Here is a 26,929-nt window from a genome sequence, read left to right as displayed (position 1 = left end):
ACCCATGGCCTTTTGACTCGCGGGTCCATGCTCTATCCAATAGGCCATGAGGTTCACTTTTTTTAGGGTTAAAAAGCACTCCTGGATATATCAGCTTGATTAGCCTTACCCATAACTGGAAAAATATGGAAATGAAACCTATCCAAAACTAAAATAAATGTAATAAGATGACTTTGTGAGCATAATCAAGAGTTGGGCACAATCAGGGCCACTGTCCCCAAGGGCTTGGCACCATGGGGGCGATGCCATCAGCTTCACCCCCTCAGCTTTCGGCCACCCAGGGTGGGCCACCATAGCTCCCCAACCAGTCACGAGCCACCAGAGCAGCGGATCAGGCGGGAATGAGGCAAGCTGATGCTGCTGGGAGGATCCAGGAAGGGGCCAACAGGGACACCCTTGCTCTTGGTCCCCAGTGCCCAGTAGCAACCGGAGGGTAAACGGAAGGAGGAAGACACAGTCGCCTTTGTCTCCATTGCTTCCACTTCCTTCCCCATCCCTATGACTCGATCACTGGTACAGAAGAGCACTGTACTAAGTCCTGTACTATGCTTCCTCCTTCATTCCCTGCTCTCCCCCAGCCCTCCCCTGTCTCCCTCAAAGCACACCCAGAGTTCATTCCATCATCATCTTCATCATCATTGGTATTTCTTGAATACTTATTGTGTGAAGAACACTTTACTAACGCTTGGGAGAGTACAATATAAGAGTTGGTAGACACATTCCCTGCCTACAGGGAGCTTGCAGACTAGGAGGGAGACCTATGTTAATACAGGTAAATAATTTATAATACATAATTCATAGATATGTACACAAATTCTGTAACTTTTCACTGAGAATGAAAAGCCGGTGCCCGGGATCAAGTGGAAGATCAAACAGAGCCAGTAGATGCTCTGGAATCTCGTTTTCCCTGTAATTCCATAGAGCTGGGGAGTGGTGAGGAGCAGCCCTTCACATGCCTCCTGTGCAATCAACTAACTCTAAGCACAGCTACGCCACCTTGTTGGAGCAGCAAATTGACTCACGCAAAGTGACCGTGGCCACTGCTGCCTGCAATCCACCTCCGACACACGTGTTTCTGAAATGTGTCTTACTGGAAGAAGAGTGGCAGAGTCACGAGAAGAGCTTGCCCACTGGCAAACCCAATGGGCGCGCTCTCCCAAAAGACATTACGCACCATTGCATCCCCACACAAACAATCCTGTAGAGCAATCCTGATGCCAAACCCAAAGGGGCTTGCTGACAACCCAGTGAGGACTTGGATGGGGCATGGGAGGGCGTGGGGGAGAGTAAACCAAAGGGCATTATATTACAACCCATTCTGAAACATTTAGAGAAGCATCATGGCCTAGTGGATAGGACACAGGCCCGAGAGTCAAAAGGACCTGGATTTTAATCCCGGCTCTGCCACTTTTCTGCTGTGTGACCTGGGCGAGGCACTTCAGACCTCTGTGCTCAGTTACCTCATTTGTAAAATGGGGATTAATATCATGAACCCCAGGTGGGACATGGACCATGTCCATCCTAATCATCTTGCATCTACCCCAGAATAACCAGTCATATGTGCTGCTTGCTATGTTAGCAGCGCTTGACATCTGATGGTTGAAGAAGCCAAAATTTGGTTAAAATAACAGCGGGTTTGGTCTGCAAATTTTAATCAACCACATATTTTCCACCCTCCCCCATATTCCTACATTCCTCTATATTGTAAACTTGGTGCAGGCAGGGAATATGTCTGTTGTATTATTGTACTGTACTCGCCCAAGGGCTTAGAACAATGCTCTGCACACAGTAAAAGCTCAATAAGTATGACTGACAGATTGATTCAACAAAACTACAGCAATGTACTGAATGTACATTTTATCTGGAAAGCAAATCCAATCTAATCCTCCCACAAATTTCACATATATTTTTCCATCAAGAATATCTTTCTAAAGGAGGTTTTTAAGAAAAGGATTACAATTCAACCCTTATTCATGAGCAACCACAGATAACTTGCTCAAATCTAAAGTGACATGACATGGTCTTGCTAGGGAGCACTCAGGAGGTCAGAATTCTAGTCATTCATTCATTCGATCATATTTATTAAGCACTTACTTTGTGCAAAGCACTGCATTAGAGGCTTGGGAAAGTACGATGCAAAAATAAACAGTGATATTTGCTGCCCACAATGAGCTCACAGTATAGATGGGGAGACAGACATCAATACAAATAAAATTACAGATATATACATAAGTGCTGTGGGGCTGGGAGTGGTTGGGGGGGAGCAACGGGAGCAAGTCAGGGTGACACAGAAGGGAGTGGGAGATGAGGAAAAGAGGGATTTAGTCTGGTAAGGCTTCTTGGAGATGTGCCTTCAATACGGCTTTGAACAGGGGAGAGAGTAACATCTTTGCTTGAGAGCAAATCAGTTAATGACTTGGTTTCTCAGCAGGGTAAGAGCTTGAGGACTTGATGCATCTACTAGAAAAGTATAAACATTTTGAGCCTTTCTTAATACAGCTCATCTTTATAGAGACCCCGTTTTGACAAGGCTGCTAAAAAAGCCTCACTTGAGTGCTCCCTGAACCACAGTGATTACAACATGCCTCCACTCCTTATGGTTCTCAGGCAGAGAAACCTAACTTCCTATCTATAATTCATTAATAACCAAAAGCTATTTCCCTTTATATTATTTAAATTATACATCATAAATTAATTATTTATATGTCTGTCTCCTGCTCTAAATTGCAAGCTTCTTGTGAGCAAGGAACGTGTCTGCCAATTCTGTTGTAATGTACTCTCCCAAGAGCTTAGTACAATGCTCTGCAAACATTAGGCATTCAATAAATATCATTCCTTGATTGTTTTTTCTCCTTTCCAGGCAGTTCTCCCTTATCACAGGGGTTGTATTCCTGAAAAATGTTGGATGCACAAAAACCTGTGTTGCAGTGCTCACACCTTAACCAACACCACACACATGCACAGAACCATTGGGGTTTTTTTCAGTTTTTAAAAAAGTTTTTAAGTCCTTACTGCACGTCAAGCACTCTTCTAAGCCCTATGGTAGACACAAGTTAGTAAGGTCAGATAAAGTCCCTGTCTCACATGGGACTCAGTCTAAGGGGGAGCGAGAACAGGAAATGAATTCTCATTTTGCAGTTAAGGAAAGCGGGGCACAGAGTAGTTAAGAGACTTGCCTAAGGTCACCCAGCAGGGCAGATGGCAGAGTCAGGATTAGAACCCAGGTGCCCTAATTCCCAGGCCCGTGCTATTCCACTAAGCCATGCTACTATCCTGGACCCTTGATATTTACTGAGCACTTATCTGTTTGCAGAGCACACAGTGTACAGAGGACTAAACACTTGGGAGAGTACAATAGAATACAGTTTGCTCCCAGCAAACATGGAAAATGCCCATCCCCCATCAAGTAGGGTAGCCTAGTGGACCTGGGAGTCAGAAGGACCTGGGTTTTAATCTCAGCTCTGCACTTGTCTGCTGTGTGACCTCGGGCAGGTTGCTTCACCTCTCCATGCTTCAGTTACCTCAATTGTAAAATAGGGATTGAGACCAACCTAATTTGCCTGCATCCAGCCCAGTGCTTAGTATAATGTCTGGCACACAGTACACATTTATTATTATTATTATTCTCTACCTCCTGCTCAAAATGAAAAATTGGCACCTCTGGCTGGACACCTCTGGTAAGGACATGTCTTTGTTTCAGCTCATGACAGCTGGGGAAGGAGAGAAGATATGGGAAGTATTTTCTAGGGAACAATACCTGAGCAACAAGTCCAGTAACACTGCTCTTACTCCTAACTCTGGTGACACTCAAAAGTTCTGGAAAAGAAAGTCATTGACCTTTTTCAAATGAAGATGACAACCATATGGTGATATCTAAACAAGTGTCAATAAATTATACATTATAAATGATCTATTTACATTAATGTCTGTCCCCCCCTCCAGATTGTACCCTCACTGTGGGCAACGAAAATCTAACAACTCTTTATATGGCTTAGTAGGGAAGCAGCATGGCGTAGCGGATAGATTACGGGCCTGGGAGCCAGAAGGTTATGGGTTCTAATACCGGCTCTGCCACATGTCTTCTGGGTAATTTTGGGCATGTCACTTCACTTCTCTGGCCTCAGTTACCTTATCTGTAAACTGAGGATTGAGACTGTGTCCAACCCAATTTGCTTGTGTCCACCCCAGTGCTGAATACAGTGCCTGGCACATAGTAAGCACTTAACAAATACCACAATTATTATTATATTGACAGAGTGACATATCGAGTGACAGATGATCACTCTCCCCACCTTCAAAGTCTTATTAAAGCATATTTCCAAGTGGTCTGCCTCAACTTAGCCCTCATTTTCTCTTCACCCATTCACCTTTACTCATCCCTCCCTCAGCCCCAGAGCACTTACGTACATATCCATTAATTTATATTAATTATTGTCTGCTTCCCCCTCTGGACTATAAGCTTATTTTGGGCAGGGAATGCATCTACCAATTCTGTTATGATGTACTCTCCCAAGCACTTAGTACAGTGCTCTGCATATAGTAAGCACTCAAATACTCATTCTCAGTGAGAAGCAACATGACTTAGTGGAAAGAGTGGCTAGGGAGTCAGAGTTCCTGGGTTCTGATTCCGGCTCCGCCGCTTGTCATCTGTGTGACTTTGGGCAAGTGCCTCAGTTACTTCATCAGTAAAATGGGGATTAAGACTGTTAGCCCCACGTGGGATAACCCGATTACCTTGTATCTACCCCAGTGCTTAGAACAGTGCTTGGCACATCCCGGACGAGCCCCCTAGCCTGTCCCGTCGTTGACCCCTGGCCCATGTCCTACCTCTGGCCTGGAATGTCCTCCTTCCTCACATCCGCCAAACTAGCTCTCTTCCCCTCTTCAAAGCCCTACTTTGAACTCACCTCCTCCATGAGGCCCTCCCAGACTTCCCCCTCCTCTTTCCTCTGCTCCTCACCTCCCCATTGCCCCTACTCCCTCCTTCTGCTCTATCCCCTTCCCCCCAACACAGCCCTTTGGTATATTTGTACATATTTATTACTCTATTTTATTAATGATGTATATATAATTCTATTTATCTATTTTGATAGCATTGATGCCTGTCTACTTGTTTTGTCGTCTGTCTCCCACTTCTAGACTGAGCCTATTGTTGGGTAGAGATTGTCACTATCTGTTGCCAAATTGTACTTTCCAAGCACTTAGTACAGTGCTCTGCACACAGTTAACACTCAATAAATATGATTGAATGAATGAATGAATAGCAAGCACTTAACAAACACCAGCATTATTATTATTAAATATCAATGATGCTTGATGATACACATGGGTGGGAGTAATTCAAAAAGCAGGGGAGGGGTTTCTTACATTTGAAATCAAGCAACTTGCCCTGAGTTAAAGTTTTGACATTCTAATGTGCCCAGGGTTCAACTCAGTTTTGTTCAAACTGAAACACCCAGGTCTCTGGCTCCAATACACAGCAAACACATAATCCTTCCCTTTACATTTCAATGCTAACCTTAGGCTCAGTTCATCTCTCAGGAAAACATAGAGGACAGCTATTATGGTTACCAGTGGGGGTGGGACAGAACACTGAAAAAAAACTGAAGTACTTCCTAATCTATCTTCATGATAAAGAGGCATCAAACTTCTGCCTGCTGGGCATTGTCACAAGATTAATCTTTCAGTACATTCCAAAAGACTTTTAGGCCTCAAGAATTCTCTTTGCCCTCAAGGTTCAAGATAAAGAAAAGAGACAATTGAGAACTTTTTTTCACACTTCTTTTCGAGGTAAAAGATTAGCTTTTATAAAATGTATTGACTGGTACTCATGTCTTGCTTATTTATATTTTCAAGTGACTGTAGAATAATAATAATAATAATAAAATGAAGGCTACTTTAGTTGGTAACGATAAACCAAACTTCATTGCTGTCATCTCTATTTTGAAAAATTGACTCGCAAATAGAGAGCATGCATTTCCCACTCCCTTCTGCATCTCCCTGTCTTGCTCCCTATATTGATGTCTGTCTCCCCCTCCTCTAGACTTTGAGCCCATTGTGGGCAGGGAATGTGTCTGTTTATTGTTATATTGCACTCTCCCAAGCGCTTAGTACAATGCTCTGCACACAGTAAGCACTCAATAAATACGATTGAATGAATGAATGAACTGTGAGCTCACTGAGGGCAGGGTTTGTCTCTACTGTTGTACTTTCCCATGTGCTTAGTACAGTGCTCTGCACACAGTAAGCACTCAATAAATACTGTAAATACTGATTAGACTGTAAGCCCGTCAATGGGCAGGGACTGTCTATCTGTTGACGTTATGTACATTCCAAGTGCTTAGAACAGGGGTCTAGACATAGTAAGCGCTCAATAAATACTATTGAATGAACTGAATGAATGAAATACGATTGAATTGAATGAATGAATTGAATGAATACAATATGACAGTATTAGTAGACATGCTCCTTGCCCATAAGGAGTTTACAGTCTAGAAGGACAGTGTTTGACACATTGTAGGTGCTTTCAAATGCCACAATTATTACTACTGTTATTAGCGGATATACTTAAACTAGTAACAAGGAGAGGTTGGGACTGAGTGATTCAAACAATTCTACAGGGAACAAATTAACTCCCTAGTAAGTTAAATTCTTTTTCAGGTGCACCAAGTTTCAAATCACTAGGGGACTAGTTAGTGTTTTACTGATAGGTGTGTTCCATATAGTTAGCAATGCAACGGATCGATCTCCTAGTGGTCGAAATGACTTAATGCTCCTCCTAAAGGTCTTCATTTACTTCCTAATGTAAAATTTAAATGCCAGCTGAGCTTAGCATTTTGGAAATGTTATTCATTTTAACGGGCTGCCATTCAACAATTCACTTGACTTTAAACAGAATTTTCATCTTTTCAGGCTCCTGTGACTAAAAAAAAGAGACTGAAGTGCTAAAACGAGAAATTAAATGTAATAATGTAAATAAATATATGAACATTCAAACTGGTAATTGGTCCTTGAATTTGAATGCATTAAATTGTAAAGACTTTTAACATGAATAGCAAGGAGAGGCTAATTTTACCAATCCTCTTTACTGAATCCTCCCTCCTGGTATCCCTTTCTCTCCCTCACAAAGTAAGGCTCATTAAATTCAATTCATTCTTCATTCATTCAATTCAGTCGTAGTTATTGAGTGCTTACTGTGTGCAGAGCACTGTACTAACTGCTTGGGAAGTACAATTCGGCAACAAATAGTGACAATCCCTGCCCACAACGGGCTCACAGTCTAGAAGGGAGGAGACAGACATCTCGATGGAACGAGGACATCTCTTCACTCCTCAAAACCCACACTGCTTCCCACGTGTCTCTGCATAAAGCAAGATTCTTCATTCAAGGCTCTAGTTCAGCTCGCCACCCCCTCACACATGTGCTCTCTTCACCTGCAACTTCCCAGTTGCAATTTTGCTCCTCTTTAGTTCCTTCTAACTGTACCTCGCTTTCAATTCTACCTCCACTATCCTATCACCCGTACTGTTCCAAGTTTAGAACTCCCTTCCTCCCCAAATCTGCCGGACTACAACTCCTACCAACTCATCTATATCAACACCGAACCCTTTCCCACATCCTCCCACTGACCTGAAACTCCTTCCCCCTCCATATTACGCTAGACCACCACACTCCCCATCTTCAAAGTTTTATCACTGCTTGCATCTCTTCCAAGAGGCCAATTAAGCCCTCTTTCCCTGACACCTTCTCCTTTCTGAATCATCCATCCAAAGGTTGGATCTGAACCTTTTGAGCACTTGGAATTCACCCCACCCTCAACCCCACAGCACTTGCGTACATATCTGTAATCTACTTATTTATATTCATGTCTGTTTCCCCCTCTAGACTGCAAGCTAGTTGTGGGCAGGGAACGTTTCTATCAATCACAGAAATGTTACAATAACTCTGCCTAGCCAAAATAATAATAATTATGGCATTTGTTAAGTGCTTACTACGTGCCAAGCACTGTTCTAAGAACTGGGCTTCACGTACTCTACTTCTTCCCACTAAATGTAGTTCTGCACTTTTCTAAATTTTAAGTTCCACAGTGGGTCATCCCAATCCTGCCTAACAGTAACACTGTGGTATTTGTTAAATATTTGTTATATCCCAACCACTGTACTAAGCAACAGAATAGATATGCAATAATCAGGGTGAACACAGTCCATGACCCACATGATGTTCACGGTCACAGTGGGGGAGAGAGAACAGATATTTCATTCCCATTTTATATGAGGAAACTGAGGCCCAGAGAAATTACGTGACTTGCCTAAGGTCACACAACAGAATGGGTGGAACTGGGATGGGACCTCTGGATACTTTAAAATTCAGGGTTTAAATAAAACTTTTATTTCTGATCATTTTAGAGATTAAGAAAAATGGTTTATGAAGTAGTGTTTATAGTAATGATACTCTTTGGTTCAGAAAGAGGACTGGTTAATCACTTGTCAGGTGAAAGTTTATTACAGCTGATCATTTTTATAAATACCAAAATATTTTCATGAAAACATGATATTAAGTATTGTGGGGCTATTATTTTGAAATTGGCAGTTCATGTGAAAACTCAGAGCAAGTTTTGTAGGCTCCTATTTACAATTCAGTGTTTTGACATTAAACTAGAAAGTCACTGCTTTGGAGAGGTAAAGAATTTTTCAAGAGCTATTTTAAATGACTGGGCCCTTAGGTTCAGCATGTGTTTGCTCCTAAAACAAGAAAAGCAGAGCAATTCACAGTTTAGATTGAGTTCATCACATTTTAAAGACCAATTTTACATGGACTTACTCCCCACTGTATTATTAATGGACTGTCCAAATGTGAACAGGCTGCTCAAGTCACAGCTGTTTACAAGGTGCAATTTAGTGATTCACAAGGGATCAGGCCCAGAGCAATCACTTGAGCAATCTTCTGCTTATCTACTTACATATGCCTACGGTGATCGGACTGTTCTCTGTGTAAAACTGAAATTGAAAGAATGTGTCCTAGTAGTGATGGTATTTATTCAGCACCCACTGGATTCAACAAACTGCACTGAGATTGGGAAGTAAAAAACAGAGAAGTGACATTCTCTGCCCATGAACTTGCACTGTAATGGGGGGAGAGATACAGAAAATGTTTATAACTAGCATAATCAAAGTGATCAAACATGCAATTGATAAATACATTAATAATGATAATAATGGTATTTCTTAAAGCGCTTACTATGTGCCAGCCTCTGTACTAAGCGTTGGAGTAGCAGCATGGCATAGTGGACAGAGCACGGGCCTTGGGAGTCAGAGGGTCATGGGTTCTAATCCCAGCTCCGCCACTTATTTGCTATGTGGCCTTGGGCTTGCCACTTCACTTCTCTGGGCCTCAGTTACCTCATCTGTAAAATGGGGATGAAAACTGTGAACCCTGTGCGGGACAGGGACTGTGTCCAACCCAATTTGCTTGTATCCACCCCAGCGCTTAGTACAGTGCCCGAAACATAGTAAGCACTTAACAAATACCATCACTATTATACAAGCACGTGGGGCTCACAATCTCAATCCACGTTTTACAGGTAATTGAGGACAGATTAGTGATTTGCCCAAAGTCACCCAACAGACAAGTGGCGGAGCAGGATTAGAATCCATGACTTTCTGACTCACAGGCCTGTGCTGTATCCACTAGGCCATGCTGCTTCCCGTAGAAATAAAGAATGCTCAAGATGGATAAATTAGTTCGCAGTAGGCCTTACGGCTGCTGGGAACTAATCAGCAAGTGCTTGTTGGAGGACAGGGGTTATTAGAAGGGCTTTAGAAGGGCTTTGAATGTGGAACTCAATCATTTGTTATCTACTGAGCATTTATTGTGTGCAGAGCACTGTAGGGTGAGCTTGGGAGAGCCCAATAAGAGAGAGTTGGTAGACAACATTCCAGGCCCACAACGAGCTTGGGCTACTCACCAGGGCTGGAGCAATGAAGAGATGAGGAACTGAGCTGTTGCCTTTCATGGCTGTTGTTCCTACCTGTTTTATTTTTGTCTCTAATTGTTTCCCAGTCAGGTCTTTCTTCTGGACTATAAGCTTGTTATGGGCAGGGAACATACTGGCTAATTTGGGGGTACTGTACTCTTCCAAGTGCTTAATACAGTGTTCTGCACACAGTAAGTGCTCAAAAGTACGACTAATTGATTTTTACACTGTGAGCTCCTTGTTGCTCAGAAACCATGCCTCAAAGTACAAGTATTCTCCACAGTGCTTAGGACTGGGTTCTGTACATTTTTTTTAATAGTATTTATTAAGCACTTACTATATGCCAGGCACTGTACTAAGCTATGGGGTAGATATAAGCTAATCTGGTTGGACACAGTCAATGTCCCACATGGGCTCACAGTCTTAATCCCCATTTTACAGATGAAGTAACTGAGTCAACCAAGAAGTTAAAAGACTTGCCCAAATTCACAGAGTGGCAGAGCCAGGATTAGAACCCAGGTCCTTCTGGGTTCACAGTTCACTCTATCCACTCTCTATCCACTAGGTCATGCGACTTCTATGGTTTCTCTGCAATGGCTCACTGCAGGCAGGGAATGTGTCTATCAACTGTTATGTTGTACTCTTCCAAGTGCTTATATAGTGCCCTGCCGATAGTAAGTGTTTTACTCATACAATAGAAGTACATCACTTCACCGCTACTTGTCAGCTGTGTGACTGTGGGCAAGTCACTTAACTTCTCTGTGCCTCAGTTACCTTATCTGTAAAATGGGGATTAAGACTGTGAACCTCACATGGGACAACCTGATTACCCTGTATCTACCCCAGCGCTTAGAACAGTGTCTGCGTATAGTAAGTGCTTAACAAATACCAACATTATTATTAAAGATACCCCAAGGAAGATGCCAGAACTTCCCACTAATTAGTTGAAGACCAATTTGGAAAGTACACCCACTGAAGGAACACAGAAGATGGTCCTACTCAAGGAGCTCATATTCTAATTTTCCCAATAGCCCTAAAGTAGATATAGAAAAGTGCTTTTATTCCTTTCTGATCCCTAAGAAGACTGAGTACAGGGAGTGAAGTGCCACTTTCAGGGTCATTCAAAAGTATGCAGCAGAACTGCAGCGCTTAGAAAAGCACTTGGACTATTTATCAAGTGTCGTCAAGTCATTTCCGATTCACAGTGACTCCATGGATCTATTTTCTCCTAAACGACCTATCCTCTGCCATAATCCATAACCTTGCTAACAGTTCCGTTATGGTTGTTATGGTCTCTATCTAGCTGCTGGTCTGCCTCTTCCACGTTTTCCATGGACTTTTCCAAACATTAGTGTCTTCTCCAGAGAATCAGTCCTCCTGATGTGTGTCCAAAATATGCTAATCTTAAAGTCATTTGGCCTTCCAAAGACCACTTTGGCTTAATTTGTTCCAAAATCCATTTGTTTGTTTTTCAGGCAGTCCAAGGTATTCACAAAAAGCTTTCTCAAGCACCACATTTCAAAAGAATAAATGTTCTTTCTATCTTGTTTTTTCCACTGTCCAGCTTTCAGATCCATACTTTGTCACTGAAAACAGCAGAGAATTAACCATTTCTATTTTCGTGACAATTATTATATCAGCACATTTCATGACTTTTTCCAGGCTCTTCATAGCAAGTGTTCCTAACATTAATCTCTGGAGTATTTCTTGACTACTAGTTCCTTTATTATTGATTACAGATCCCAGGAAAGAAAACTTGTCAACTATTTCCAACCTTCTCTCCATCTACTACAAACGTGTTAAAACTTCCAGTTGTCAGGATCTTTGTCTTCTTGACATTCAAATATAGGCCCATCTTTTTCCTTAACTTTTAATAGTCAGCCCTTCAAATCTTCACTTTCTGCTAGTAGGGTAGTAGCATCAGCATAACAAAGATCGTTTCTGTTCCTTCCTCCAATATTTACTCCCCATTCATCTTCATCCAATTTAGCTTCTTTCATCATGTATTCATTATAAAGGATGAATAGATAGGCAATAAAATACATCCTTGTCTTACACCCTTACTAACAGTTCCAGCCTTGGAGGTTGGACTCCGATAGAAATAATAATAATAATTATAATAGCATTTGGTAAGCACTTGTTTGGCATATAGTAAGTGTTTAACAAATACCATAATTATTATTATTATTATTATTATTATTATTATTATTAACAACTATGCTTAGGGGTCCAACCTCTAAGGCTGGAACTAGTCACACACTCCTGCAACTCAAGTCATTTAAGCTTGACAAGGAAGTAATGATCAGATCATTTTAACATCTTATTAATTTGGGGAATGAAAAAGCTTTCTTCTGAGAAGCTACTGCTACTGTCAAAGTCAATTATCATAATGGGATGGATGAGTTACTTTTGGTAACTTTATGCTCCAATTTTGGTTTCTTCTATTCCTTGAGACCCTACAACTAAGACCTGACCATGAAAACCTACAGAGTATTATGTTTTAAAAATCAGATAGGCCAATTAATTCAAACCTGTTGATGCCTTAATTATGAATTGTACTGCCAAGTCAGGCAATACTCAGTCAACAGTACTTAAATACCTCCTTATTATGGCAGAGCCCTACACTAAGCACGGTGTAATCTCCCTTGAAATTCCTACACTTCCTCCATTCCTAGAGAAAACAAAGCGAGTCACCTCTAGACTGACCTGCAGCCACTCTGCGGGAGACTCGCCTGCCCTATATTCCCAGACTAGGGATGCTGGAATGGCAGAAAAGAGGGGTAAATCTCCCTCTTATCTTGAATTTCACTTGTCAATTAGAAGGGAGGGCTGTTGACAGAAAAACAGAGAGTGGAGATGAAGGAGACAGGCAAATGAAAATCCCCAAACCAAAAACTTCACAGGAAGAGGAAGAAAGCGGGAATGTGTGATATGGTGTGAGTAGCAGCATGGCTCAGTGGAAAGAGCCCGGGTTTGGGACTCAGAGGTCATGGGTTCTAATCCCAGCTCCGCCGCTTGTCAGCTGAGTGACCTTGGGCAAGTCACTCAACTTCTCTGTGCCTCACTTATCTCATCTGTAAAATGGGGATGAAGACTGTGAGCCCCACGTTGGAGGTGATTACCTTGTATTTACCCCAGCGCTTAGAACAATGCTTGGCACATAGTAAGCACTTAACAAATACCAACATTATTATTATTATATGGTCGGGGGAGAGAAGAAGCAATCGAGTCGGGACTTTGGAAGTCCTTTCCTTAGACCATGCCAGGTACAGACTGAACACCTGCCTAAACCCTGCCAACCTGAGTCCTCACTCTTTGTGTGCACATGGATGTGCTTCTCTTTGGAATTGTGTGAGTTTTGTGTTTTCCTGTGCATACACTTGATTCTTTGGAATACTGACTGATGATAGCCATTTGTTTGATTAATATAATGAAAAATAAGCATTAATTTTAAATGGGAAGGATGTTCAGTCCATGTTTTCCCACTCCTCAAGAACCTCCAGTGATTGCCCATCCACCTCTGCATCAAAGAAAAACTCATTCACTTTACTCCCTTCTTACCTTACCTCAACTACAACCCAGGTGGCACACCTTGCTTCCCTAAGGCTAACCTTCTCACTGTATGTTGATCTCGCTTTAACTCGCCATGGACCACTAGCCCAAGTTCCTGATTCTGGTCTGGAAAGCCCTCCCACTATCTGCCAGACAATCACTCTCCCCACCTTCAAAGCCTTGTTGAAGGCACATCTCCTCCAAGAGGCCTTCCCTAAGACCTCATTTCCTCTTTGCTCACTCCTTTCAGTATCGTCCTTGTACTGGGATTTGCTCCCTTTATTCATTTGATCATATTTATTGAGCACTTACTGTGTGCACAGCACTGTATTAAGAACTTATTCACTCCTCCCTCAGCCCCACAGCACTTGGGTACACATTCGTAATTTTTTTATATTGTCTCCCCCTCTAGCCTGTAAGCTCGCTGTGGGCGGGTAACATATCTACCAACTCTATCATAATGTACTCTCCCAAGCACTTAGTACAGTGCTCTGTACACAGTACGCATTCCATAAATACAAATAATTGATATTTTGATTTGTCATTTCAGAAATTAAACTAAATGGTGTTAAAGTGATCTTAAATTTGAAACCTTCCAAACTGGCCTTACCTGGCTCCAGGTACTGCAACTGCTTCCTTAACATACCCTCCCTGCATCCCCACTTTTACTTGCACTGTAGAGCTTCATTTCACTTGTAAACTCCGGAGAAGAGGCAAGAACTGTCTTTTGTTTATGTGGTAATTCTCCTGTCTCTTATCATTGCACTCCAAAAATTGAATGCTCAATAAATAATAGTGCCAATTAAATAGTTTCTCTCAGGCTGTGTTGTTTTTTGTTCTCTTAGTTTTCAGATACAACTCTGCTCGTTAAATGCTTTGGAAACTTTAAAGCCACTACAACCCATTTACAAAAGAAATGACATTGTGTCTATTTTCATAATATCTAGTAGTACATATTGAATGCCCACTTTTTTTAATGGTATCTGTGTGCTGAGCACTGGAGTAAATAAAAGATAATCAGGTTCGACACCATTCATTCATTCAATCGTATTTATTGAGCGCTTACTCTGTGAAGAGCACTGAACTAAGCACTTGGAAAGTACAATTTGGCAAAAGATAAAGACAATCCCTACCCAACAACGGGCTCACAGTCTAGAAGAGGGAGACAGACAAGAAAACAAAATTAATAGACAGGCATCAATACCATCAAAATAAATAGAATTATAGATATATCACATCATTAACAAAATAGAGTAATAAATATGTACAAATATACACAAGTGCTGTGGGGAGGGGAAGGGGGTAGAGCAGAGAAGGGAGAAGGGGTGATGGAGAGGAGGAGGAGCAGAAGAAAAAGGGGGGGCTCAGTCTGGGAAGGCCTCCTGGAGGAAGTGAGCTTTTAGTAAGGCTTTGAAGAAGGGAAGAGAGTTAGTTTGGCAGATGTGAGGAAGGAGGACATTCCAGGCCAAAGGTAGGAGAGAATGAGGCCCTGTGAGGAGGTTAGCGGCAGAGGAGCAAAGTGTGCGGGCTGAGCCGTAGACAGAGACAAGGGAGGTGAGGTAGGAGGGGGCAAGGGGATGGAGAGCTGGGAAGCCAATAGTGAGGAGTTTTTGCTTCATGAGAAGGTTGTAAGGCAACCACTGGAGGCTTTTGAGGAGGGGAGTGACATGCCTAGAGCCTTTCTGTAGAAAGATAATTGGGCTGTAGAGTGAAGTATAGCCTGAAGCGTGGAAAGACAGGAGGATGGGAGATCAGAAAGGAGGCTGATGCAATAATCCAGTAGGCATAGGATGAAAGATTGTACCAGCAAAGTAGCAGTTTGGGTGGAGAGGAAATGGAGGATCTTGGAGATATTGTGAAGGTGAGACCGGCAGGTTTTGGTGACAGATTGGATGTGTTGGGTAAATCCCAATTGGGATCACAATCTTTATCCCCAATTTACAGATGAGGCAACTGAGGCACAGGGAAGTTCAATGGCTTGCCCAAGACCACACAGCAGACAACTGGCAGGGCCAGGATTAGAATCCAGGTCATGTGACTCCCAATCCAGTGCAGCAGCAGGTAGCATAGCTTGGACATGGGAGAGGATAGAAGATGGGAAACCAGGGAGGAGGTGGATGCAATAGTTTGGCTGTGGCAAGATGAAAACATTTTGCCACAGTGGTAGCAGTTTGGGTGGGAAGGAAGGGGAGGTTCCAAGAAATGTATAGGAAAATCCATTAGGATTGGCAATAAACTGAATGTGGGAATTGAACAAAAGTGAAGAGTTGAGGATAACTCCAAGGTTGTGAGCATCTGGGATGAGGAGGATGGAGAAGTTGCTCATTGAGATAGGAATGTCGGTTTTCCGGGGGAAGGGGAATGACAGGGCTAAGGGGAAAGATCAGAAGTTCACTTTTTGACATGGTGAATTTCACGGTTTTCAAAGGACATCCAATTGTAGACGTCCTGGAGGCATGAGGAGATGCAGAATTCCTGAGGATATTGAGAGGTCATGGCATGAGAGATTTGGGAGTCATCCATATAGAGGTGGGAGTTGAAGCCAGGTAAGTGAATGAGCTGCAGAGAATGGATGTAAATCGAGAAGAGCAAATGACCCAATACACAGCCTTGAGGGACACCCATGGAAAGAGGCTGAAATACTGGAGAAGGAGCATGGCTCAGTGGAAAGAGCACGAGTTTAGGAGCCAGGTAATGGGTTCTAATCCCGACTCTGCCACCTATCAGCTGCGTGACTTCAGGCAAGTCACTTAACTTCTCTGGGCCTCAGTTACCTCATCTGTAAAATGGGGATTTAAGACTGTGAGCCTCAAGTGGGACAACCGGATTACCCTGTATCTACCCCAGCATTTAGAACAGTGCTTTGCATATAGTAAGCGCTTAACAAATACCATTATTATTATTATTATTATTATTCAGGAGGAGTCAGTGGACAAAACAGAAGAAATAATCAGAGAAGTAGGGAGAGAACAGTCAGTTTGACTTGGTAGAGAGAACAGGCCTGGGAGTTGGAAGGACCTGGGTTCTATCTGACCCCAGGCTCTACCACTTGCCTGCTGTGTGACCTTAGTCAAATCACTTAATAATAATGTTGGTATTTGTTAAGCGCTTACTATGTGCAGAGCACTGTTCTAAGCACTGGGGGAGATACAGGGTAATCAGGTTGTCCCACGTGAGGCTCACAGTTAATCCCCATTTTACAGATGAGGGAACTGAGGCACAGAGAAGTTAAGTGACTTGCCCACAGTCACACAGCTGACAAGTGGCAGAGCCAGGATTCCAACCCATGACCTCTGACTCCCAAGCCCGGGCTCTTTCCACTGAGCCATGCTGCTCTGTGCCTCGGTTACCTCATCTGCAAAATGGGGATTAAGAACTGTGAGCCAGTTTATATTGTATCTACCCCAGAACAGTGAGAAACAGCATGGTGTAGTGGATAGAGCCTGGGCCTGCAAATCAGAAGGACCTGGGTTCTAATCCCAGATCTGCCACTTGTCTGCTGTGTTACCTTGGGCAAGTTGCTTCACTTCTCTGGGCCTCAGTTTCCTCATCTGTAAAATGGGGATTGCAACTGTGACCCCCATATGGGACAGGGACTGTGTCCAACCCGATTTGCATGTATCCACTCCAGCACTTAGTACAGTGCCTGGCACACAGTAAGCACCTAACAAATACTGGAATTATTATTACTAGCAAGTACTAAATAAATATCGTAAAAGGGTGGGAAGGAGAGTATATATTTAGAATCACAGAGGGGTAACTATTCTCTTCTCAATCTTTAAAGCAGAAGAGGACCCTTTAAATCCTCCCCTCTATTCAAGGGAGGGACAGAGTGTGGGGTAGGAAGGGGGTTGGGATTCAGCACCGAGAATGTCATTAAAGAGGGCAATTTGGTTGATGAACATTTCATTTTCTAAACAAAGTGGATTTCTTAGAATCCTGGAAAAAATGGGCCACTGTGTTCGAAAAAAGCAGCAACTTTCCTAGCTGCAAGTGCCTGTACAGTACAGTGAAACTTTCTCTGAAACATTGCTCTGAGGGGTTTGTTCCTTTAAAGTAGGTCCCGCCAAGTATTAAAACTCTAGTATTTATTTGCTCTGGGCAGGTCATCCCTTCAGTTTTTCCCCCTTTAAAATATTTAGCAAGAATTGTAGTCCTTGCCTGTGTCTTAAGGATGTATTTCACTATACCTCTGTGAATCCGAGAGGATTTTCCTAAAGGCATAAAAAGTGTGTAGGTACTACAAGACACATAGTAGTAATAATAATAACAATAATAAAAATAGCATTTGTTTAGCGCTTACTATGTGCCAAGCACTGCTCTAAGGGCTGGGGCAGATATAAGGTTATCAGGTTGTCCCACCTGGGGCTCGCAGTCTTAATCCCCATTATACAGATGAGGTAACTGAGGCACAGAGAAGTCAAGGGATTTGCCCAAAGTCACACAGCTGACAAGTGGCAGAGGCGGAATTTGAACCCGCAACCTCTTACTCCCAAGTCTGTGCTCTTTCCACTAAGCGCCGCTGCTTCTCTTACATTTTCAACATGGCAAGTGTATCTAATAATCAGATATGATGACATAAGCAAATATATGCACCAAAAAGCCCATACTGGTTATTCAAAATAACACTTATTTAGAAGAATGTGCTATAGAAGGATTAAGCAAATCATTTTACTTGAGGAAACAACGATAAATGACAGCAGTCTGTCTAAGGAGTGCTTTCTGATCTCCAGAAATATTCCAAAACAGCTCTGAAACACAACTTACTTTTCAACAGAAGAGGGAGAAACTGTAAACAAGTAAACTTTTCATGATCTCTTAGCCCTTATTAACAAATAATAATCAGGGCATTCACAAGTTCTTTGTTTTAAGAAATGGGCTTAAAAAGTACTCTGATTTCCAGCAGTTAACCAGAGACACTGGGTGGGAATTTAATTTCAAGTTACTTTGGGAGAGAAGGGGTTTCCTTGAATTTTAAATTAAAGATGCCTACAATCAGGTTCACGCCTAAAATTTAATACCCCACGCCCAAATAATCAGTATAAATTGAAATCTGGATAATTAACTTTTAAGACTCTACTGTAGATCAAATTAAATGGTCCAATACCTAACACAATCTGTCCTAACTTCATTCTGAGTAACAGTATTAAATTATTTGTTGGCACAACATGTGCTCCCCAGTTGGAATATTTAGTGCCTGGTAAAGATATTATTATAAGGGAAATAGAGCATTGGTAAATAATTCAATCATTTTCTCCATTCGGGAAAAAAAAGGCCAGATTTTTACAGCTGCCAACTTACTGTGGCATTCATTCTTAGTAATGCTGATGTTTGATTCCTTCCTTTAGTTTTGTTTTTTCAAAAGGAAAGCACTTGCTTTGTGCCAGGCACTGTACTAAGATCTGGGGCAAATACAAGTTACTAAGGTTGGATGTAGTCCATGTTCCACATTGGGCTTTCACTCTTACTCTTCATTTTTCAGAGAAGGAAAACTTTTAAAGATGTTTGACTTTTTCCACCAATCATTTATCCTCCTTACTCTATAGAAAACTTCTGAATGATGCTCCAAACAAACTAAGCACAGTACATCTTGGTTGTACAGTACTTGGACATTCTAAATCAATCTATGTACAGAGCATTATCCTAAGCGCTTGGGAGAGGACAATGCAAGAGAATTAGCAGACTCGTTCCCTGCCTATAACTTGATTAACCTAGAGGACTATAAGGTTAGCGCTTAAGACTACAGGTTATAGATAATGTTCATTCAAATTTTAAAGCAAGGGCAAAAGGATGAGGAACTTGTAGTTTACTATTAGGAATTCAATACTACATGCAGCAGCCTCAGCAGTTGTAGCTGCTGAAGAAAGCCTTTGAAGACAGGCAAGATCACACACATCACGATCTCACCTTCCTGGGAAATCAATGCCTCAGTTAACAATACGACTCAATTTTATAAAATGAAGGAGGTGTGAGTGTATTCTAGAGTACATTTCTTCCAAGGTCTAAACTAGAATTAGTGGCAGAATCGATTCACTGTGTCCCAAGGCTTTCCATCAGATCAGGGGTTTTAAAGAATATTTTGCAGCCGCTCCAAAGATGTGAAACTAGACAAAAAACATTCATTGTAGCTATCTAAGCAAAGACAGTAAGAGTAACCATCTCATATGGTTTCTCATATGAGAAACCAAATTTAGTTGATGACTATACCAAAATGATGGTAGTCCCCTAGACTGTACGGTTCCTGGGGTTAGGGAATATGTCTACCAATTCTGTAAGAGTGTATTCTCCCAAGAGCCCTGAAGAGTGTTCTGCACATAGTAAGTGCACACTAAATACGACTGATTGACTGATTGATTGATTGATTGAATGATGAGAATGCACTAGACCACACTGCCGTCCAACTTTTCAAGAGCCATCAGGGCACACCAGAAGGCTGATTTTGTTAGTCTTTTGTTCTTTAATTTCAGAGCTTCCCGCTCAAGTCATTACTTTGCAAGCCATTAATCCTGATGTGCATTTAGGACTTAAAGAGATGAAGAAATCTTAGTTGTCATAATCACCACAATGATGGGAGAGACCAAAATTGGGAAAATTATATTTTAACATCAAAATCAATTCAGACTTTAAGCTACACATTAGACATCACTATGCATACTCTGCCGCTCGTATCATTTTTCCAAACAAAAAAAATCATTTTTCTCATGTATCCCCACTCCTCAAGAACCTCCACTCAATGCCCACCCATCTTTGCAACAAGCAGAAAATCCTTACCATCGGCTTTAAGGCACTTAACCTCCAGCACCTAACCTCACTCCTTTTCCACTACAACCCAACCTGCACACTTTGCTCCATTAATACAAAGGTCCTTGAACTTGGGCCCTCCATCTTCTTCTTCCTTGCTCTCGCCTTTCCCTCTGCTTGGAACTTCCTCCCTCTTCACATTCCCCATTCCCCCCATCTTCAAAGCCCAACTAAAATCTCATCAGAAGTCTTCTCTGACTAATACCTCATCTCCATTCACCCTCCCTGCTGCATCACCTATTCATTTATTCCTACCCCCTACACAACCTAGATATTCAATCCTTCCCCTATGCAGCACATTTCTGTATACAAATTTATACTCAGTCACTTCCCTTACCTTTCTCTCTTGTACTTTCCCAAGCACTTAGTACACGTTCCGCATACAAACTCTCAATAAATAGCACTGATTGATTATAATAATATGAATAATGGTATTTGTTAAGCGTTTACGATGTACCAAGCACTATTCTAAGCACTGGGGTAGATACAAGGTAATCAAGTTGTCCCACGTGAGGCTCACAGTCTTAATCCCCATTTTACAGATGAGGTAACTGAGGCACAGAGATGTGAAGCGGCTTACCCAAGGTCATACAGCAGGCAAGTGGCAGAGCCGGGTTTAGAGCCCACATCTTCTGCCTCCCAAAGCCATTTTACAGACAGTGCAGAAGTTTAAGTAGTTCATCTCAATGAACTAAAAAATTAAAACATTACACTTCTAAAACACAGAATTTAGTATAGCTATTTTTATTCCAATAACAGAATTCTTTGAACAACTACATGAAACTGGCCCATCTGTGCCCGAGAAAAAGCAAACCTTTTAAAATTTCAATCTTTTGATGTTCAACAGTTTCAGGTATCTTCACAAAAGGGCACTAATGTTGTGAGTAAATAAAATCTATACCGTATCTGCATAAAAGTATCTTCCAATTGCATTAAGATAAGCCTGACAGGCTGAAAATTGGCTTCTAATGGCATTAGTTAAGGCCTTTTTGCCAGCAAAATGCAAATTCCTTCAAGGAATACTGTTAAGCTTCACTGCTTGTTGGTGTCACTTCAAAACCGAGCCTTCTCTTCATTCTGGCTCAGCAGGTATGGAATGCCTGGAATTCAAGTCTTTGGGCTCCAAAAAGCATTAAGTCTAAGATAGCCAAATGCAGCCTAACCCAAATTATTCAGGGTTCATTTTGTAGTTGTTGATTAGCTAAAGCCCCTTATTACTAGTCCTACTGCTGCTTCTCTTTCGTCCTCTCCGCTCATTAATCCACCAAAGTAGATGGAGAAAGCAGAGAAGGTAACAATCAAATCATTCAGTTATGCTACTAATTAGCAGCTCTGGTAATTGAGTTGGTTAAGGAGGGGAGTGAAGGCATTTTCTGAAATGAATTTTTTGGATTACCTGTAGATTTTGCTTCACCGTGTCATTACTGTCCCCCAAAAGCCAAGAATTATTGACTGTACCTGAGATTTGACACAATATGTTCCTGAAAAGTGTCTCAAATTGAAATGCAGCGAGTCAGAACGAATTTTCTATAGGAACAACATTACAAATAGAGAATTGGTCCCAAAATTACCCAGAATTACCTACTCAATTATAGATGGGCCATGTAGCGACATTAATTCATATACTGAGTCAGAGGAAAGGAAAATGGACTCGATAGTTTGGCTGATTTTCCCATCTTTGAAGTAAAATGGGCACTTTGACCCACCCTGGTAACTCTATCAGACCATCAGGTAGAGAGAGTAATGAGATTTATTAAACGCTGACTGTGTGAGCAAAGCCACACTAAACGTTGGTAAAGGTTACACAGGTGGGAATTAGATACTGACCCTGTTGCTAGAGGGACTCACAGTCTATAAAGATAAATACAGGTAGGAGAGAGGACTGGATGTATACATCCAAGCAGTGAGGCAGTAAAACACTAAAACAGCATAAAAGACAAGGACAAAGGCACAATATACAAAATAAAAACAACCTCCTTCCCCTCCCTTCCCCATCACCTCTCCCATTCTGCGCCCTGCCCTCAGTTAACCTCCCCCTTCCTCCCCCACCAACCCTCATCAAGGCTTTTAAAAGTGTTTTCCATTTCCCCACAGGCTCCTCTTTCCCCCAGCTGGTGCCAGAAAGGTGGCTATTGTCATAAATTTGAAAGCAGTACGTTGTAAAGCTGAAACAGGAAGCAAAGTAGAAACGTTTTTAAGTGACGGGTTTGTCTTAACTCAAAACTGAGAAATGCCTGCATGATCCAGCAATTTAGATTCATAAGCCTTTCCCAATTGTCTTTCAAATCAGAAATACAGCGCCTAGGGGATAATTACTCTGCCCCTAGTCACCTGTATCTTCCCTAACCAATTACTGGATGGTAAGTTTGATGGGGGTTTTTTGATCTGAAAGTGGCCCAGACATTTATTCAGTTTGCTTCTGGTGTATTCCTTGTTTACTTCCATCTAGACTGGAAACAAGCTGTGGACAAGCGAACGTTTCTACCAACTTCCTTGCATTGTACTCTCCCTCAAGCGCTTAGTACAATGCTCTCTGCACAGAGCACGAGCTCAATAAATACCTTTGCTGCTGATGAACCCGTTCCACTGAAAGATTCATTTTGACTGCTACGGTGGGGCTGTCAAAATATCTGAATCCTTCTGCCTGGAGGCAAAAGCCTCCTCTGTGAAGGAGGAATTAGTTTCCTCCTCTCCTCCTTCTACCCCTCCAGGCGATCCCCCTTCTCCCCTCTCTCAATCCTCCTCCCCTTCCTTTTTCTTTACTGCTAAGTAGGGGGCTTATGCTTCCAGCATGGGTCAAACCTTCCACTACACCGATCGAAACCTCAAATCGTAGTTTTAGATCCTCTTCATAAATAGGGCAAATAAATTCTAATAAAGCTCCAAGTCAGGGATGGTGAAGGTTAGCAAGGAGAGAGTTACTCCAGCCCTTACCAGAGTTTACCAAGGACTCAGAAATGTAAAGAAGTACAGAGATAAAAGGAGCAAAGGTAGAAAGACTTGGAAAAATAAAGTCCCATGACTAGACCTCTGAATTTCCTATCCTGGACTGTCTCCCCTAGGACGATAACTGCTCTGACCACTGCAGTTTACCTTTTGGCCTGCTTGTTTTGGTAACTGGAGAGAGTTGATAATTATCAGTTACAGGGAAACTCCCTCAATAAGCAACAATGTCCGTGAGAAACAGGAAGGTTTCTCCTTCAATTCTGAACTCATCAAAAATACATATTCTAAACACTAAATTGTTAAAGTCAACCATTTAATCAAAGTTGGGTGGAAGATAAATGCAATGATTTACCCGTCCAAAGCAACGAAAAGCACTTCAACAATGTGGGTATAATTGACTAGACCAATTCTCATAATACCACCTTGTTTTTGTAAACCGCTTTCATTCTTCCAAAGCACTTTCCCATCAACTCTCTTATTAGCATCCCTTTGAGGAAGGAAGGATGTTAAAATAATCCAACCAATATTGTTCTTCTATTTTGTTCAGCTGTATCCATGTCTTCTACTGGGTGTGTTTACTTAAACTATTGTTTACAGAAGTTAAGAGAAGCTGTAGCAAAATATTATTTTAAAAAAACAACACTGTAAATCGAAGAGCTTTCTGCCTTACAAATATTTGGTACCCACATGAGTACTTTCGGCTCTCGTGAAAATAAAGCTTTCTTGATAAACTGCTATCCTGAAATCTAGTGCTTGCGAAAAGAAAAATGCAAGGAGTGTAATTGGAAATTATTCATTCACTTTGGCCAGTTCAGCCACGGAGGGACCTGTAGTGCCCACCATCTCCAATGAGGGCCAATCAAGATATTACCATCAACAGGATAAATCGTTCTACACCCTCAGAGTGCACTTATCCTAGATACACAAAACTCACTTTTGCTTTGATAAACGGGATCTCAGTTTCGAAATTTGGGATCCGGGCACCACACCTGTATTTCCAGAACGGATTTTATTATGTGTACAACTTTCGGTGTAGTTTCGCTTCTCATTCACGGAGAGCAGCGAAGCCTGGTGGATAGCGCACAGGCCTGAAAGTCAGAAAGGCCTGAGTTCTAATCCCACCTTTGCCACCTGTCTGTGTGACCCTGTGCAAGTCACTTCACTTCTTCCATCTTCTAGACTGTGAGCCCGTTGATGGACAGGGACTGTCTCTTTCTTGCTGAATTTTACTTTCCAAGCGCATAGTACAGTGCTCTGCACAGAGTAAGCGCTCCATACGATTGAATGAACTTCTCTGTGCCTCAGTTACCTCCCGTGTGAAAGGGGGGGTTAAGACTGTGAGCCCCAGGTGGAAGAGGGACTGTGTCCAACCTAATTAGCTACCCCAGCGCTTAGAACAGTGCCTGGTACATAATAAGCGCTTAACAGACACTATTTAAAAAAAGGTAACTTCTGTTTCAACCATCTGTTCTATCCAGCAGTACAAAAAACGTTGCTTCGGGGACAATAACTTGAATAGGGACATGAAGCTCATTATGTTCAGGAAACGTGTCTGCTCCACTCTGGTGTACTCTCCCAAGTGCTCAGTACAGTGCTCTACACATGATAAGCACCCAGTGAATACCCCTGATTAACATACTGATTTCATCATTACGGACCAGATTTCTAAGCATCCTTTCGGTGTGCACTGAAACTGCCACTGTAGTTTTAAGCCAGGGTGACTTCACAATACACTATCACTCCTCACTTGCTGCTCCCTATGTAGAAAGGGCAGTCTCTTTCCAGACTCCCAAGCATGTTTATATTTTATAGCAGCTACGATAATGGGTCACTTGAGACTCTATAATAAAAATAAACTCACTTTAAAAAGGTTTTCCAAATGATTCCCCCACCCAAGCGGCCCTTAACTACTTTCCAAATGATTCCCCCACCCCAAGCGGCCTTTAACTGCTTTCACAAAAGGCAGATTTCGGACAATCGTTCCTGTTGGGCAATCGAGCCTTGCCTAAACTGCCAGTCGGAAAGAAAAAATATCCAAATGCACGTTTGCTGCCATCGGTTGGCAAAGCGGTTCCAGCCGCCGGGCCACTTCAAAGTACAGAACAGCGTTTGGCACAGGGGAAGCGCCCAGCAAACCCCGTAATTATTAGCTCGTCCGGAGCCTTCCTAACGCTGAGAAGCAGTGGAAAGAGCCCGGGCTTGGTGGTGGGTTCAAATCCCGCTTCAGCCGCTTGGCAGCTTGTGTGGCTTTGGGCAAGTCACTCAACTTCTTTGTACCTCACTGACCTCATCTGGAAAATGGGGATGAAGACTGTGAGCCCCACGTGGGACCACCTCATCACCTTGTACCCTCTCCGGCGCTTAGCACAGTGCTTTGCACAGAGTAAGCGCCTAACAAATGCCATCATTATGTCATTATTGTCAATTCTGGTGAGTTTTTTAAATTCCAGGAGGCCTCTCCCGCGGGCCCTTTAGGAGCCTTGCAGGTGACACTTCCAAGACGTGCGCGCCAATCTGCATTTATTTAATGTCTACAATATATGTGTGTATATATGTGTACATATTTTTTAGATATATATGAGAAATAGGGTGGCTCCGTGACACTGCTCTGCACTTAGCAAGGGCTCAATAAATACTATTGAACGAATGAATGGAAGAGCCCGGGCTCGGGAGTCGGAGGACGTGGGTTCTAATCCCGCCTCGGCCGCTTGTCAGCCGTGTGACCTTGGGCAAGTCACCGGGCAGGGACTGTCTCCATCTGTTGCCGACCTGTCCATTCCGAGCGCTTAGTACAGTGCTCCGCACGTAGTAAGCGCTCAGCAGATACTCTTGCATGGGCCTCCTCTTGCATGTTGCCTCTTCTGCAAAAGGGGGAGGACGGCTGTGAGCCCCACGTGGGCCAACCTGATGAGCCCGCCTGCACCCCAGCGCTTAGAGCAGTGCTGAGCCCAAACGCCGACGTGATTATTATCTGTATCTGGGGCCCCTGCCCCGGAGGCATCTTCTCCGCAGCCCCTGGTAGGAGGGGATTTTCCCGGCCGCTTTCCGGAGGGTGGGATGGGTGGGCGGGGGTGGCTGGCCGGGGAGGCACGTCGGGTCCGGGCCCACCCACTGCCCCCCACGCTGCGCTCCCCCTCCGACACCTACCTGTGCCTGCGGTGGCTGCGGGGGATCGTCCGCCGAAGCGGGGGCGAGCGGCCGGTCCTGGGGCGAGCGGCGGCAGCTCTACAGCCTCCCGCCCACCACTTCCCACGCCTGCAACGCCGGCCGCGCTCCCGACACGGGCCCGCGCCCCCGCGCGCTCCCGCGCCCCGCCCAGACGGCGTCTCCTAGGCAACGGCGGGGCCCGGGGCTCTAGGTCCCAGCCGCGGGGGCGCGCCGTCCCCCGCCTTCCCCAGCCCTGCTGCTGCTCCTCCCTCCTGCTCCTCCTACTGTTGCTCCTCTTACTGCGGGTCCTCCTACTGTTCCTGCTCCTCCTACTGCTCCTCTTTCTCCTACTACTGTTCCTGCTCCTCCTCCTATTGCTCCTGCTCCTCCTCCTCCTGCTGCTGCTCCTCCTCCTATTGCTGCTGCTCCTCCTCCTATTGCTCCTGCTCCTCCTCCTATTGCTCCTGCTCCTCTTACTGCAGCTCCTCCTCCTACTGTTCCTGCTCCTCC

The 26,929-nt window shown here is 43.1% G+C and overlaps 1 protein-coding gene across 1 annotated transcript in view; it reads right to left on the bottom strand.

The window, feature by feature from the left end:
- Positions 1 to 26,546, bottom strand: part of PIK3CB (phosphatidylinositol-4,5-bisphosphate 3-kinase catalytic subunit beta) — a 198,494-nt gene extending 171,948 nt beyond the window's left edge. The window contains exon 1 of the mRNA XM_029067136.2: positions 26,420 to 26,546. The gene's annotated coding sequence lies outside the window, so the exon portion shown is untranslated. The remainder of the gene's footprint in view (positions 1 to 26,419) is intronic.
- Between the last annotated feature and the right edge of the window lie 383 nt (positions 26,547 to 26,929).

This window comes from Ornithorhynchus anatinus, chromosome 1, assembly GCF_004115215.2.
Source record: "Ornithorhynchus anatinus isolate Pmale09 chromosome 1, mOrnAna1.pri.v4, whole genome shotgun sequence".
Taxonomy (NCBI): domain Eukaryota; kingdom Metazoa; phylum Chordata; class Mammalia; order Monotremata; family Ornithorhynchidae; genus Ornithorhynchus; species Ornithorhynchus anatinus.
Note: the sequence above shows the minus strand (reverse complement) of the source record. Positions and strands in the feature narration are given on the sequence as shown.